General features: G+C 38.0%; 1 protein-coding gene across 3 annotated transcripts in view; it reads left to right on the top strand.

Annotated features, from left to right (window-relative positions):
- Window positions 1-12935, top strand: part of TRDMT1 (tRNA aspartic acid methyltransferase 1) — a 63717-nt gene continuing 50782 nt past the window's right edge. Inside the window, exons 1-2 of one of the 3 annotated variants that reach the window (XM_078151923.1) lie at window positions 1-52; window positions 3971-4070. The gene's annotated coding sequence lies outside the window, so the exon portion shown is untranslated. Of the gene's footprint in view, window positions 53-3970; window positions 4071-10170; window positions 10368-12935 lie in introns of those variants that run through there. The other 2 variants (XM_020966866.2, XM_020966868.2) reach the window with 2 other exon arrangements.

Raw genomic sequence — 12935 nt, 5'->3', positions numbered from 1 at the left:
TTAAGTAATCAGTGATACAGTACTACTACATGGTACTCTAGGACTGACACAGGTAAGGGATTCCTTAATTTATCATGATAGTAGATAGCAGCTTAAGTGGTATTAAATTCAAAAGGATAGCTAGGTGGTATAGTGAATAGAGTGCCAGACCTGGAGTCAGAAAGACTCATCTTCTTGAGTTCAAATCCAGCCTCAGACACTTACTAGCTGTGACAAGTCACTGAACACTGTTTGCCTCAGTTTTCCCATCTGTAAAATGAGCTAGAGAAGGAAATGGCAAGCCGCTCCAGTATCTTTGCCAAGAAAACCCCGAATGGTGTCATAAAGAGTAGGATATGACTGAAAAACAACTGAACAACAACAACATTAAATTTAGATAGATACAGGGGTGACCAAACAGTACATAAAAATACTTTTGAGGGGCAGCTAGGTGGCACAGTAGATTAAGCACCAGCCCTGAAGTCAGGAGGACCTGAGTTCAAATCCAGCCTCAGACTAAACACTTGACACTTACTAGCTGTGTGAACCTGGGCAAGTCATTTAACCCCAGTTGCGTAAAACCAAAAAAAAAATCCTTTTGGATACATATTGACTTAGAAAGTCACATAATAATATCGTTTATGTTTTATTGCATTTTTATTTATTTTGTTAAATATTTCCCAACCACATTTAATCTGGTTCAGGCCATACTGGGGAATATTGTGGGCTGTGTATTTGGACCTTGGGAGTAGAATTAATCTTTGTTACTTGGAATCAGTTAGAACTAATTGGTGTTACCTGGAATACGTTTATCAGAAATAAATGAACCATTACGTGCATAAAATTCCTTCTTATTTTTGTTACTGCTAATAAATATGAACTTGGCATCTAGACTTTTAAGAATTCCTCTTCTCAAGATATCTGACTGCATTCACATATGCAACTTTTGCTGTGAGGGGCAATTTGATTAGAGAAAGAATGCTACATTTAAGATTCTGGAAAGACCTGAGTTTGAATCCTGTCTTTGGAACTTATTTCATGTCTGAGTCTCAGTTTCTTTATCTATGATAGAGGGAAAAAAAGATTTTATGGCTCTTACTTCACAGGGTTTTTGTATTAAATTTCGTAATGGCATAAAGTTTCATGTAAAGGTCAGCTATTGTTATTCATAATTCTTATTAATCCAAATCAAGTTTTGTTTTTAAATAATGTATTAATAATATGATAAAAAATTATTAAGCACCTACTATGTGCTGGGCACTTTATGAAGGATGTAAAAACGAAAGTCACCTAGTCTCTGCCCTTGAGGAGTTTATAATCTGCCAACAGCATGGCCAATACAAAATATATAAAATATATAAAAAGATCATTTTTGTGGGGAGGGGAAACTCTAGCTACTGAGGAGGATCAGAAAAAAATGCTTTCTGTAGAAGGTGGTATTTGAACAGAATACTTGAATGAAATTTGAATATTTGAATGAAATTTGAAACAGAATAGTTGAATGAAATTAGGAATTCTGAGAGGCCAAGGTGAGGAGGGAGTGCATTCCAAGCATGGGGCATGAAATGCAAAGGTCCTGGGATAGGAAATGGAGTGTCATGTTTAAGAAGTAATAAGAAACCAGATTGGCTGGATCACAGTGTTTGTGGAGGTGTTACGCACACACACATATACACGTTTTAATTTTAGAAAGATAGGGAGCTGCTAGAGCATGTTGAACATGGGAGTGAGTCTCACAGTCAACCTTGCACTTCAGGAATGCACATTGACAGCTGTGTGGAGTTTAGATTGGAGTTAGGGTGAGACAGGAGGGCAGTCAATTGGAAAGCTATTGTTAGACTCCAGGCCTGATGAAGGCCTGACTGGAGTGGAGAGAAGGGAATGCTTTGGCAGTTGAAAGGATAAGATCTGGCAACTTATTGGGTATTCAGGATGAGTGAGATTGAAGACGACACCAAAGTTGAAAACCTGGGCAACTGAAAGGTTTATGGATCCTTGGTGGAAGAAGGGAAGTTTGTAAGAGGGATGGACAACTATTAATTATTCTTTGATTTTTTTTTTTTTTTGCTTTTTGGTGAGGCAATTGGGGTTAAGTGACTTGCCCAGGGTCACACAGCTAATGTCAAATGTCTGAGGCTGGATTTGAACTCAAATCCTCCTGACTCCAAGGCCAGAGCTCTATCCACTGAGCCACCTAGCTGCCCCAACTATTAATTATTCTAAACCTCCCAAACTTCCATGGAGTTTGACCATAGCAAATACATCCAATATATTAGTGAATTACAGAGGATTGACAGTAAAAGGCCTGATTGAACGAGACCATAGCAGAGTTATGGCTCAAAAGCTTAGGTCAATTAGTTTATAATGTCATAGTGGTTAGCAAGCTGGACTGGAAGGCCTGGGTTCAAATTTCACATTTTCTACTTATCAGATATGTAACTACTAGTTATCCACTTAATGACTAAGTTCAGGCGGCTCACTGAGATTTATCTATGAAGGTATAGTGAGATTGTCATCTGCCTTAGAATCCTCCTAACAAAAGCAGAGTCATGGGGGCAGCTGGGTGGCGTGGTGGATAGAGCACCAGCCCTGGAGTCAGGAGGACCTGAGTTCAAATCCAGCCTCAGACATATAACGCTTACTAGCTGTGTGACCCTGAGCAAGTCACTTAACCCCATTGCCTAGCCAAAAAAAAAAAAGCAGAGTCACTTTTAAGGAGGCAGCATGGTATGGTGGATACAGTTGTTGAATTTAGCATTAGGGTTCAATCTCCCCCCTGCTACTTATTACTTGTGTTAATTTGAACAAATCATTTAACTTCTTGGGGCCCCAGCTCCTCATCTGAAAAATGAGAGGACTGGGTTAGATGGCCTTCAGGGTCCCTTCTGGCTCTAAATCTAGGGTCCTATTCTGTATTAAATCATTTGTTGTTGTTCAGTCGAGTCTGCCTCTTTGTAACCCCATGGACCACAGCACGCCAGGCCCTTCTACCTTCCGCTGTCTCCTGAAGCCTGTGCAAGCTCTATTAAGTCATACTGTCTCTGATTAGGCCTATTGTGCTTCTCACCAAAGACTATTATTATCTTCTTCATAACAATTCCATCAAGTTAGACAAAATCAATGTAATAAGAGTGAGTTTTAATATGAGAGCCATGAAAATCCAACTTTTATTGCCCCATCCATTTTCATAAAATATGCCATATGTAGCAGTTGCTGGGTTACCACACAAAACAGCCACAAGACTGTATCCTGGAAGAAGAGTGAGCAATTGAGAAAAGGAAATGACTAGTGGGGTTTAGAAAACCATCAAAATGCCTGCCTGCAACTGAGAATTCTAAGTAATCTATGTAACTGAGGCAACTGTTATCACTAAGGAAATTGTTTCATTGACTCATGCTACCCACACAGTATGATTTTCATTTCAAAATCAGTGTCCTTGACAGCTTTGTCAGCATGTTCTTGTAGTCCTTTGCTTTAAACTTTTTGAACTAGACAGAGGCAAGACAGATCCATTTTACCAGGACACTTTTCAGGGTCTCCACTTCTTGGAGGTGTTTTCATTTATCTTCTGGCCCAGATACTGAGATTTAATGGCCAATAGAACAAGTACTCCATGGTGAAAGAAGGTTGGTGGTGAGTCAAGTGAAAGGTCAATAGTTCCTATAGACTATTAAACATAGAACGAGCAATTGCATTTGTAAAAAGAAGTATGGGATATTGTGGCTTTAATCGTTTTCTCCCTGTGGTTTTCTTCCTTCAGTTTTCTAATACAGTAACAGCACTTAAAATGCTAGGTACGTTGCTTAAGATTGTTACTATATCACTGAAGTATTAATTTAATAAGTTACCTAATTTCCCCTGTAGCAAATAAGAATTAGGATCAATATATCCATTTCAGAAAGATTTGTTTCTCAGGCCTTGGTCATAAAAAAAAAAATTAAAGAACCCTAAAGGATGTTTCTTTGCCATTTTTTTAAAAACTTTTTTTCAGGCTCCACGTTGGCTTCAGGCTCCAAAGGACTTTGTTCAGTGTCTGTAAGAACTTTTCATTTGTAAGAAAAAATGTAAAGAGCAAAAAGGCCAGTCACGTGGTAAGTGCTTAAGCAAAATGAATGGGGATAGATAAAACAGAAAACTATATTGGAGAAGTTAATTTCAACATTGACTCTTTCAATAGGAGGGGGAAAAAACACACAAAAAAAGGAACCTGATTTCCTTGTTAGTAACTGGTATCAATATTGATTTTCTCTGGGTAACTCTCCAGTCTTTATTATAGAAATCATGGCATGATGGAGGTCCGAGTGGTGGGGGGAAGGGGCAGATAATGTGCCACCCACGGGACAGTTGAATTGGACATCCTTTTGCACGGAGCCCTACTTGCATGGGTCATGGAGTTCTCATAGTGCTAATCTTCATGCCACAAACTTCTCTGCTTGATCACCATTTCTTTAATTAAAATAAAATTCATCCTCTTCTGTTTTAAATTTTGTGGCTGGCAAGACTTGAAACAGATAGTGAGTCATGACATTCATTACTCTCCATACCGCTCCCCCCCCTCCAAAATCCTTCAAGATGAGGCAGAGGCAGGGAGTCTAAAGAGGCTTGGCAGCAGCATGTGTTTCATTTGGGGGGCCTCTTAAGGGAGCCTGTGGATGAAGAGGTTTTGGATTTTGAGTATTTATAGCCGGGTGAGGGATGGAAAAAGTGGAATAGCTAAAGACCTGAGGGGTCCTATTGTTCTGTAACTTGGAATAAATTTAAGAATAAAAAGCACTGGTAAAAGAACAAGGAAAAATTGTTAAGAGTTGCTGAACACACACATACACACACACACACACACACACACACACACACACACACACACACACACTCTAATGATTGACAAGTACCAGGTCCGGTCCTTTAGAAGGCAATCACAGAAACACAAAATCCCAAAGCTGGAAGAGACACGGAAGGACATCGAGGCCAAACCATACCTGACCAAAAATCTCCTCTTTAAGAAGCCCAAGAAGTGGTCATCCAGCATTTGTTTGAATCTTTCCAGTAATCTTTTATCTTCCCAGGAAATACAATGCAGTTTTTGAGAACTCTGATTGTTAGGAAATGTTCTCTGACATCAAGCCTAAATTTGCCTCTTTGCAACTTCCACCTATGGTTCCTAGTTCTGCCCTCTGGAACCATGTAGAACACATCTAATCCTTCTTGTATATTACAGACATTTCATGAAATTAAACAGAGCTCTCATCTCTCCTGCTTCCTCCTGCCCCAAGTCTTCTCTCCTCCAGTATAAGCATGCTATGCTGGGTGCCTTCAGATGATCCTCACATTGCATGATTTCCAGGCTTTTTGATAGCTTCTTTGGCCCTCTCTGTTTCTTTCCTGAATATTGCTGTCTTTACTGAAGTGAATCACTGGGAATGAACCCAGTGTTCCAGACTTGGACTGATTATAAAAGGGTTATCACCTCTCTAGTCCTGGCCCCTTTGTCTCTCTTAATGCAGCTTAATATCATGCTTTTGCTTTTTTTTTGGGGGGGGGAAGGTGTTGCCACATCCCACAGTGTTGACTCATGTTGACCTCTATACCATTTTTAAAAAAAAGATCTTTTGTCAGATAAACTGTTTTCTTGGCATATCTCCTCCATTTTGTACTTTTAAAGTTGATTTTTTTTAACCCATATGGAAAACTTTGCACAGTTAAACCTTTTCAATTTTATTTTGTTAGATTTGGCCCAATGTTCTAGCCCAAGATTTTTGATGGTCTGACTTTTTTATCCAACTTAATTGTTATGTATGAACATCTAGTAAAGAAAACAGTGGTCACTAAGGACTAGCGTGACTTGTCCAGAACTGGTCATGCTACTGACCATAGGGCCTGGCATGGAGTAAGGACTTGATAAATGTCTTTCTATTAAAAAACAAAAAGAAGAAGAACAGGTCATGCTATACTAACCCCATTTCCTTTTGTGATAAGGCTAGTAGATTGGAGATATGCAGGAGATAAAGTTTGTCTAGCTTATAACAAAGCATTTGACATAATCTTTCATGATTTTTTTTTGTGAAAGAGAGAGAGAAAGAGAGAGAGAGAGAGATGAGCTTAGTAGGTAGATTAAGACCTGATTGAATGGCAAGACCCAAAGAATTATCATTGATGATTTAATATCATCTAGGAAGGAAATCTACGTTTGCATGTGCTAAAGATTCATCCTTATGCCTCTGCTGTTTAATATTTAATCAATGACTTGGATAAAGGAATGCTTGTGAAATTTGCATATGACACAAAACTATGAGGGAGAGCTAACACACTGGGAAAGAGACAGTATTCAAAACAAAATCTGCATGGGCTAAAACACTGGACCAAGTTGAGTAAGATGAAATTTAATTGGGATAAATCTAAATTCTTATACTTGGGTTAAAAAAAATTCAATGTCACAACTACAAGGCAGGGAGGTATGGACAGATAGCTGTTCATCTGAAACAGATCTAGGCTGTGAGTGAATTGGAAGCCCAACAGGAGTCAATGATATGATATCACAACTTAAAAAAGTTAATGTGATCTTGGACTGTCTCAGGATAAGCACGACGTTCAAGACTAGAAAGGTGAATGTTCCTTTGCCCACATCCAAAGTATTGTGTTCATTGTGTATGCTAAATTTTAGCAATGACTGATTAGAGAGTGGCAACCATCATGGTAAAGAGCCTCAAATTTGGGCTATATGAGAATCAACTGAAGCAACTTTGGATGCTTGTTTTGGAAAAAAGAAGGAATTGGTGGGGAAAGGTACTATCTTCAAGTATTTGAAAGGCTATCACATGGAAGAAGGATCAGTTGTTTTACTTAGCTCTTGAGGGTATATAACTCAGATCAATGGATTGAAGTTGTAAAAGAAAAACTAAAGTCTGATGGTGAGAATAAAATTATCTCCTCAGAAAAAAAAAAGCTCAGTAGACTAGAGGTGATAGGCTCCATTCTCTTCCCTGTTTTTGAAATGAGGATGGCATTTGTCCTTCCCCAATTCTGTTGTATCTCATCTGTTTTCTAGTTTTTTAAAGCTTATGGACCACACCTTGGCAAGCACATCCCAGTCATGTTGAATATAGAAACGATTTGTATTAAATCCTTAGTGCCTAGCACATAGTAAGTATTTAAATCAATGTGCTTTATTGATGCGTTGTCTAGTAGGAAACCAAATTCTTGGAAAATGTATTAGAGAAAAAACCCAGGATAATCATCCTAGCAGTATGGAATAAAATTTTCTACTTTATATTCCAGGTTTGAATTCTCAGCAATGGAAAAATACTTTCAGATCTCTATGCTAGTATTATCTCTTCCATTGCCTGGGCCAATTCCCCAGGTTCTCATGGAATTTTGTTGTAAAACCAAGCTGTAAAACCAATAAGTGTCATTTGTATTAGTTATCTCATCAGAATGATATGAGGAATATGCAGTACGGTTTGTAAAGCATTTTGATCCACATACAACTAGCAAAAAAGACTGAAGATCATTTTTATCAAGAAAAAAAATTTTAAAAACCCTTTTGAGTGTATAATTTTATTTTATTTTTTTTTTTCAATTAACAAACATTTTTCCCCCTTCCCATGCCTCCCATTGGGGAAAAAACCCCAACAAACAACCTTGTAACAAAAATTCGTAGCCAAGCAAAAGAAATGTCCACATTGTCCATGTGCAAAACTATGTGTCTCATTCTGCCTCTTTAGTCTATTGCCTTTCTATCATGATGCGAGTAGCATGCTTCATAGGTCCTCTGGAATCATGGTTGGTCATTGCATTGATCAGAGTTGTCAAATCTTTCAAAGTTGTTTGTCTTTACAATGTTGTTATTATAGAAATTGTTCTCCTGGTTCTGCTCACTTCACTCTGCATCTTTTCATGCAAATCTTGCTTTAACCTCAGTTTCCTTATCTGCAAAATGGGAATAATAATAGCACCTCCCTCATAGACCTTAGACACTTACAAGTTGTATGACCCTGGGCAAGTCACTTAACCTTGTTTGCCTCAGTTTCCTCCTCTGTAAAATGAACTGGAGGAGGAAAGGGCAAACCACTCCTGTACCCTTGCCAAGAAAACCCCAAATGGGAGCACAAAGAAATGGACATGACTAACAATGACCAAACAACAACAAACATAAGATTGTTGTATGGATCAATTTCGATAAGAACTTTGTAAGCTTTAAAACATTGTGTAAATGCTAATAATTATTGCTATCATTATCATCATCATTATTATTCCAAAGTTTCTCTAGAAACTTCCCTTTTGTAATTTCTTACAGCACAATAGTAATCTATTATAATCATATACTAGAATTTCAACAAACATTTATGAAGCACCCATTCTATTTCAGGTACTGTACTAGGTGCCAGGGATACAAAGATGAACCAAGCATGTACCTACGTAGGGACAGGGACTGCACCTCTGATCTCATTAATAATAATATTAATAATAGTTAGGAATTAGATATTGGGCCAAGCAGTGTGCTACGTGTTTTACAAATATTACTTCAGTTGATCTTTGCATTTGACTTTATCCCTATTTTATAGTTGATGAAACTAGGCAAACTGTAACTTGCTCGAAGTAGTTGGAAACTCACTCCACCAATAGAACTAGCACCTTCCCTGAAGCGTATAGTCCAAGAGCGCTGTCTCAAGAACTGTAAGGTTAAATGACTTACTCTGCTCAAAGTCACCAGATGTCTCCTCTCTCTGCTTTTGCCAACTCCACCCAGCCCCTCACGAAGGCAGGCATTGATCTGTACCAAAGAGGAGAGAGACTCCCACACAGCTGGCCCTTCAAGCCAGGTTCCATTCAAAATATTGACAAGGTAATTGGGGGAGGGGGCAGCTGAAATGGAGGATCTGGAAGGCTTCGTGTGAAAGATTATCTTTGAGCTGAGCCTTGAAAGAAGCTAGGCACTCTAAGAGGCAAAGCTAAGGAGAGAGTGCATTAAAGGCATGAAGGAAAGCCTGCACAAAGAAATGGAGACAAGAAATGGAGTGTCATATTTGAAGAGCAATTTGAAGGTGTTTGGCTGGATTGTATAGTGTGAAATGGAGTCATCTGTAACAGGGCTGCAGGTGAGGGAGTAGGGGCCAGGCTTTGAGGAGCATTGAATGCCAAACAAAGTTTATATTTGATCCTACAGGTGATAGGGAGCCCCTGGATTTTATCGAATAGGGGAATAAGGGAATAATGTGATCATTTCCATGCTTTAGGAAAATCCCTTTGGCCTCTGTATGGAGAGTGGTTTGGAGTGGGCAGAGACTTGAGCCTAGGAGATCAATTACAAGGCCATAGCAGTAGTGCTGGAGAGAGGCGATAACGATCTGAGCTAGGGTGGTGACTTTGTGAGTGGAGAGAAGGGGACTAGAGAGAGAAGCTCTCAGATCTGGCAACTGATGTGTGAAGTGAGGAAGAATGAGTTGAAGTTAGCAGAAGTTTAGAACCTGTGACTGGAAGGGTGTTACCCTCAATAGTAACAAAGAAGAGGGATGGGTTTGGGAGGAAAAATGTCGAGTTCCATTTTATACATGTTGATTTTGATAGAGGTTAAGTGACTTGTATAGAGTCACCTATCTAATTAAGCATCTGATTTAGGATTTGAATTCAGTTCTTACTGATTCCAACTCCAGCACACAAATGTCCACTGCTCCACCTAGTTTCCAACAAAATATGTACTCATTGCATTAAGAGTTTGAAGTATTCTGTCCCTTATAAGGCTGTTTCAATTTCGTTATGAAGTAGGGAGATTTCTTTCTTTTCTTTTCTTTTCTTTTTTATTATTCCAATGAGGTAGAAACTCCCTTAAGGAAACTCCCTTTATCCAGGCAGACAGACACAGTTTTTGAACCTATGGTCTTAAAGAGTTGCTTGGGGGAAGTGAGAGGTTAAGTGACTTGACCTCAGGTCCTCCTGACTCGTTGGCAGGCTCTTTATCCAGTATATGCCAAACTGCCTCTCTCCTACTTTACTGAAGTCATAAAACTAGATTTTCCTTTGGATTTGGGGTTATCAATTCCATTTTACAGATAAGTAAACTGAGGACCAGAGACATTAAGTAATTTGCCCAAATTCACAGAGTTAGTAAATAACTAAGAGCTAAGTAAGCTAATACTTGGCAAACTAAGAGTTAGTAAGTGATCTTCTGACTAAATCGAAGCTGCTTTCCACTGTATAGCATTGCCTCATAGGCTCTGAAGACCTCGCATTATGCTGGGATTTAGGGACATAGAGATTCTTTCTGCTTGAAGGACTTGGAATGGCCAAATCACTGGTGCTACCTGCTCTTTCTTTGGTTTCTCCTTTGGAATACCTCCTCTGATGGGGATCATATCTTCAAACTGGTCTTTGGGGTCATGGGCACCGAAAGGCAGGTAAGTAATACATAGAGCTATTTCATCTGGTGCATAGAATTATCACCTTTTTTACTTGAACTCACACTTGTCATTCTAACTTGTGTTAACCTTAGTCCACTCCCTCACCTTTTACTGGAAAATCTAAATCTTAATTTGTTTTTGTCCATTGTTATATCCATTGTGATTGTTGGGATGCTACCAGTTATGCCTTTCAGGAGTTTTGGCCACTTAAAGCACGTGTTTATTTCTTAACTAGTTTTCATCTGTAATCTTCAAATATACCACAGTACAGGACTTATCTCTATCTGGAAAATACCATGATCAAATTTCAATCTCTAGTTTTTAATTCTGAAACTACAGAGTGCACTGTGGGAACACAATGCTTATACTGCTTTTTGATCCTATACTCTTCTGAGGTTTACTAGAAAGGATTTTATATATATATATATATATATATATATATATATACACACACACACATACACACATACACACACACATATGTATATATAGCTAAAAAGATATGACATGAAAATACCAAACATTCTTTCCAAACCACAGTGATTTTTAACTCCAAGCATGAAATAATTTTTTTAAATGTCCTTAGGATCACTTTCAACTCCTTTTTGTTTAACATTCTAAACAGACTGGGATTTTTTAGGGTGCTGTATTTTAATTTTAATACTTTACTTCTGTGATCTGGGGTATAAAGCTGTTTAGTTGGTCAGATAATGATTTATAGAATTACAAAGGTGGGAGGGAATTCAAGAATCATCCATGCCAGGGGTTCTTAACTTTTTTAGTGTGATGGTCTCTATGCGTAGTCTGGTGTAACCTTGTGGGCTCCCTTCTGAAAATAATCCTTTAGATACATAGAATAATATTCATAGAATTACAAAAGAAACCACTTATATTGAAATAAAGTTACTCCCAGAAATCTATTCACATGCCTTTGGTTGTCAAAGGGCCTCAGGTTAAAAAACCTTGATCTAGTTCAACTCCATAATTTTGCAGATAAGAGAATCAGAGCCAAAGAAGAATCTGCCCCCTAACTTGCCTTAGCTAGTTAGAAGGCAGACTTAGGACTGGTAAGAACCCAGCTCTCAGTAACCCCTTTCACTGCCTCATGCTAGGTATTGACAAGAAAGTGAAATGAAAAGAACACTAGCAGCACATTTTAAAGTCTGCAAGTTAAATGTCACTCTATGACTCTTTCATCATGGCCTTGGTTCGTTTTTTGCCAGATTAAGATCATAAATTGCATTACAAAATTATGAAACTTCCCTGATAAGATTTTATTTGCTATGTTACCTTGGGCAAATCAAAGTTTCTTGTTTGGGGAATGGAGAGCAGAGAGAAGTTATTAATACCTCTCCCCACTAAGTTTAAAAATTAAAAATAATCTTTAAAGTACTTGGAACTTTATATAAATATGGTTATATAAATATACTGGCATCATTCCATTATTAAAATATAGTTTATTTTCTGTCTGAAGTTATTAAGTAATTCCTGAGGTTGACTCCTTCTATTCTATTTCTGGATGCAATTGAATTCTATCATAGTCTACATTCAATGGTTCTCTAAGGGCTTTTGCTTTAATTCAGTTACAGTGACCTTAAATGGAAACCAAATCCAGAAACCATTCATTGTTAGTTCTAGAAGATATGGGGTGAGTACATCAGAATATGTTCCAAGTATGAGTAGGAATTGAAGATCCTAGGTGTGTGCCTAGGAGGCAGCAAGGTGGCTCAGTGGATAGTGTGCTGGGCCTCGAATCAGAACACCTGAGTTCATATATGGCCTCAGACACTCATTGCTATCTGGGTGACCCTGGGCAAGTCACTTAACCTCTGTTTGTCTTAATCTACTGGAGAAGGAAATGGCAACCCACTCCAGTATCTTTGCCAAGCAAACCCCATATGGTCAGGACTGAACAACAAAAACAAGGTGTGCAGGTTTTATATACTTGTGAATATGAATAGAGAAACAGATCAAGTATGGCTATTTCTTCTAGTCAGTTGTTTCTATTTTCTAATGTAAATTTAAATATCTTTTACTAACATTTATCTTCCTTTGGAGAGCATGGCATATAGATAACGGGCTAGCTTTTCAGTTAGGGAGATCTATATTCAAATCTTGTCTTTGACACAGAAAAGCTGTAAACCCATGGCCAAGTCACTTTGCCCTTGGGTGCCTAGGAATTCTCTGAGACTCTCTTACGACACAGTTGCTGATCTGCATTGGTGGAAGCTATTTCCCTACTGGGAGTTCCAAAGAAATCAGAGATCCACACTACTTTTTTTTTTCACTTTGTTGGATAAATAGGTATTTTTCCTTTATTTAATTTATGTTTAAAACTATACAAATTTAGAAGTATCACAAACACATGATACTTTACTTTAGAGCTTTTTTTCTAAATAAATATATAGCTGGCAGTAATAAGACAAAGCAGAACAAATACAGAGCCTTGAAGTTTTTGTTACTTTTATTAACTTTGGATTCAATGTAAATAGCCCATAGCAGTGTAGTTATTGGGCTTTTTTTTTAATTAGCAAGAATAAAATTATTAATTCCTCATTATTATTT

This window comes from Phascolarctos cinereus, unplaced genomic scaffold (genome assembly GCF_003287225.1).
Source record: "Phascolarctos cinereus isolate Bilbo 61053 unplaced genomic scaffold, phaCin_HiC Scaffold_1;HRSCAF=81, whole genome shotgun sequence".
Lineage (NCBI taxonomy): Eukaryota > Metazoa > Chordata > Mammalia > Diprotodontia > Phascolarctidae > Phascolarctos > Phascolarctos cinereus.
The sequence above is the reverse complement of the archived record's forward strand: the minus strand, read 5'-3'. Positions and strand labels throughout refer to the sequence as shown.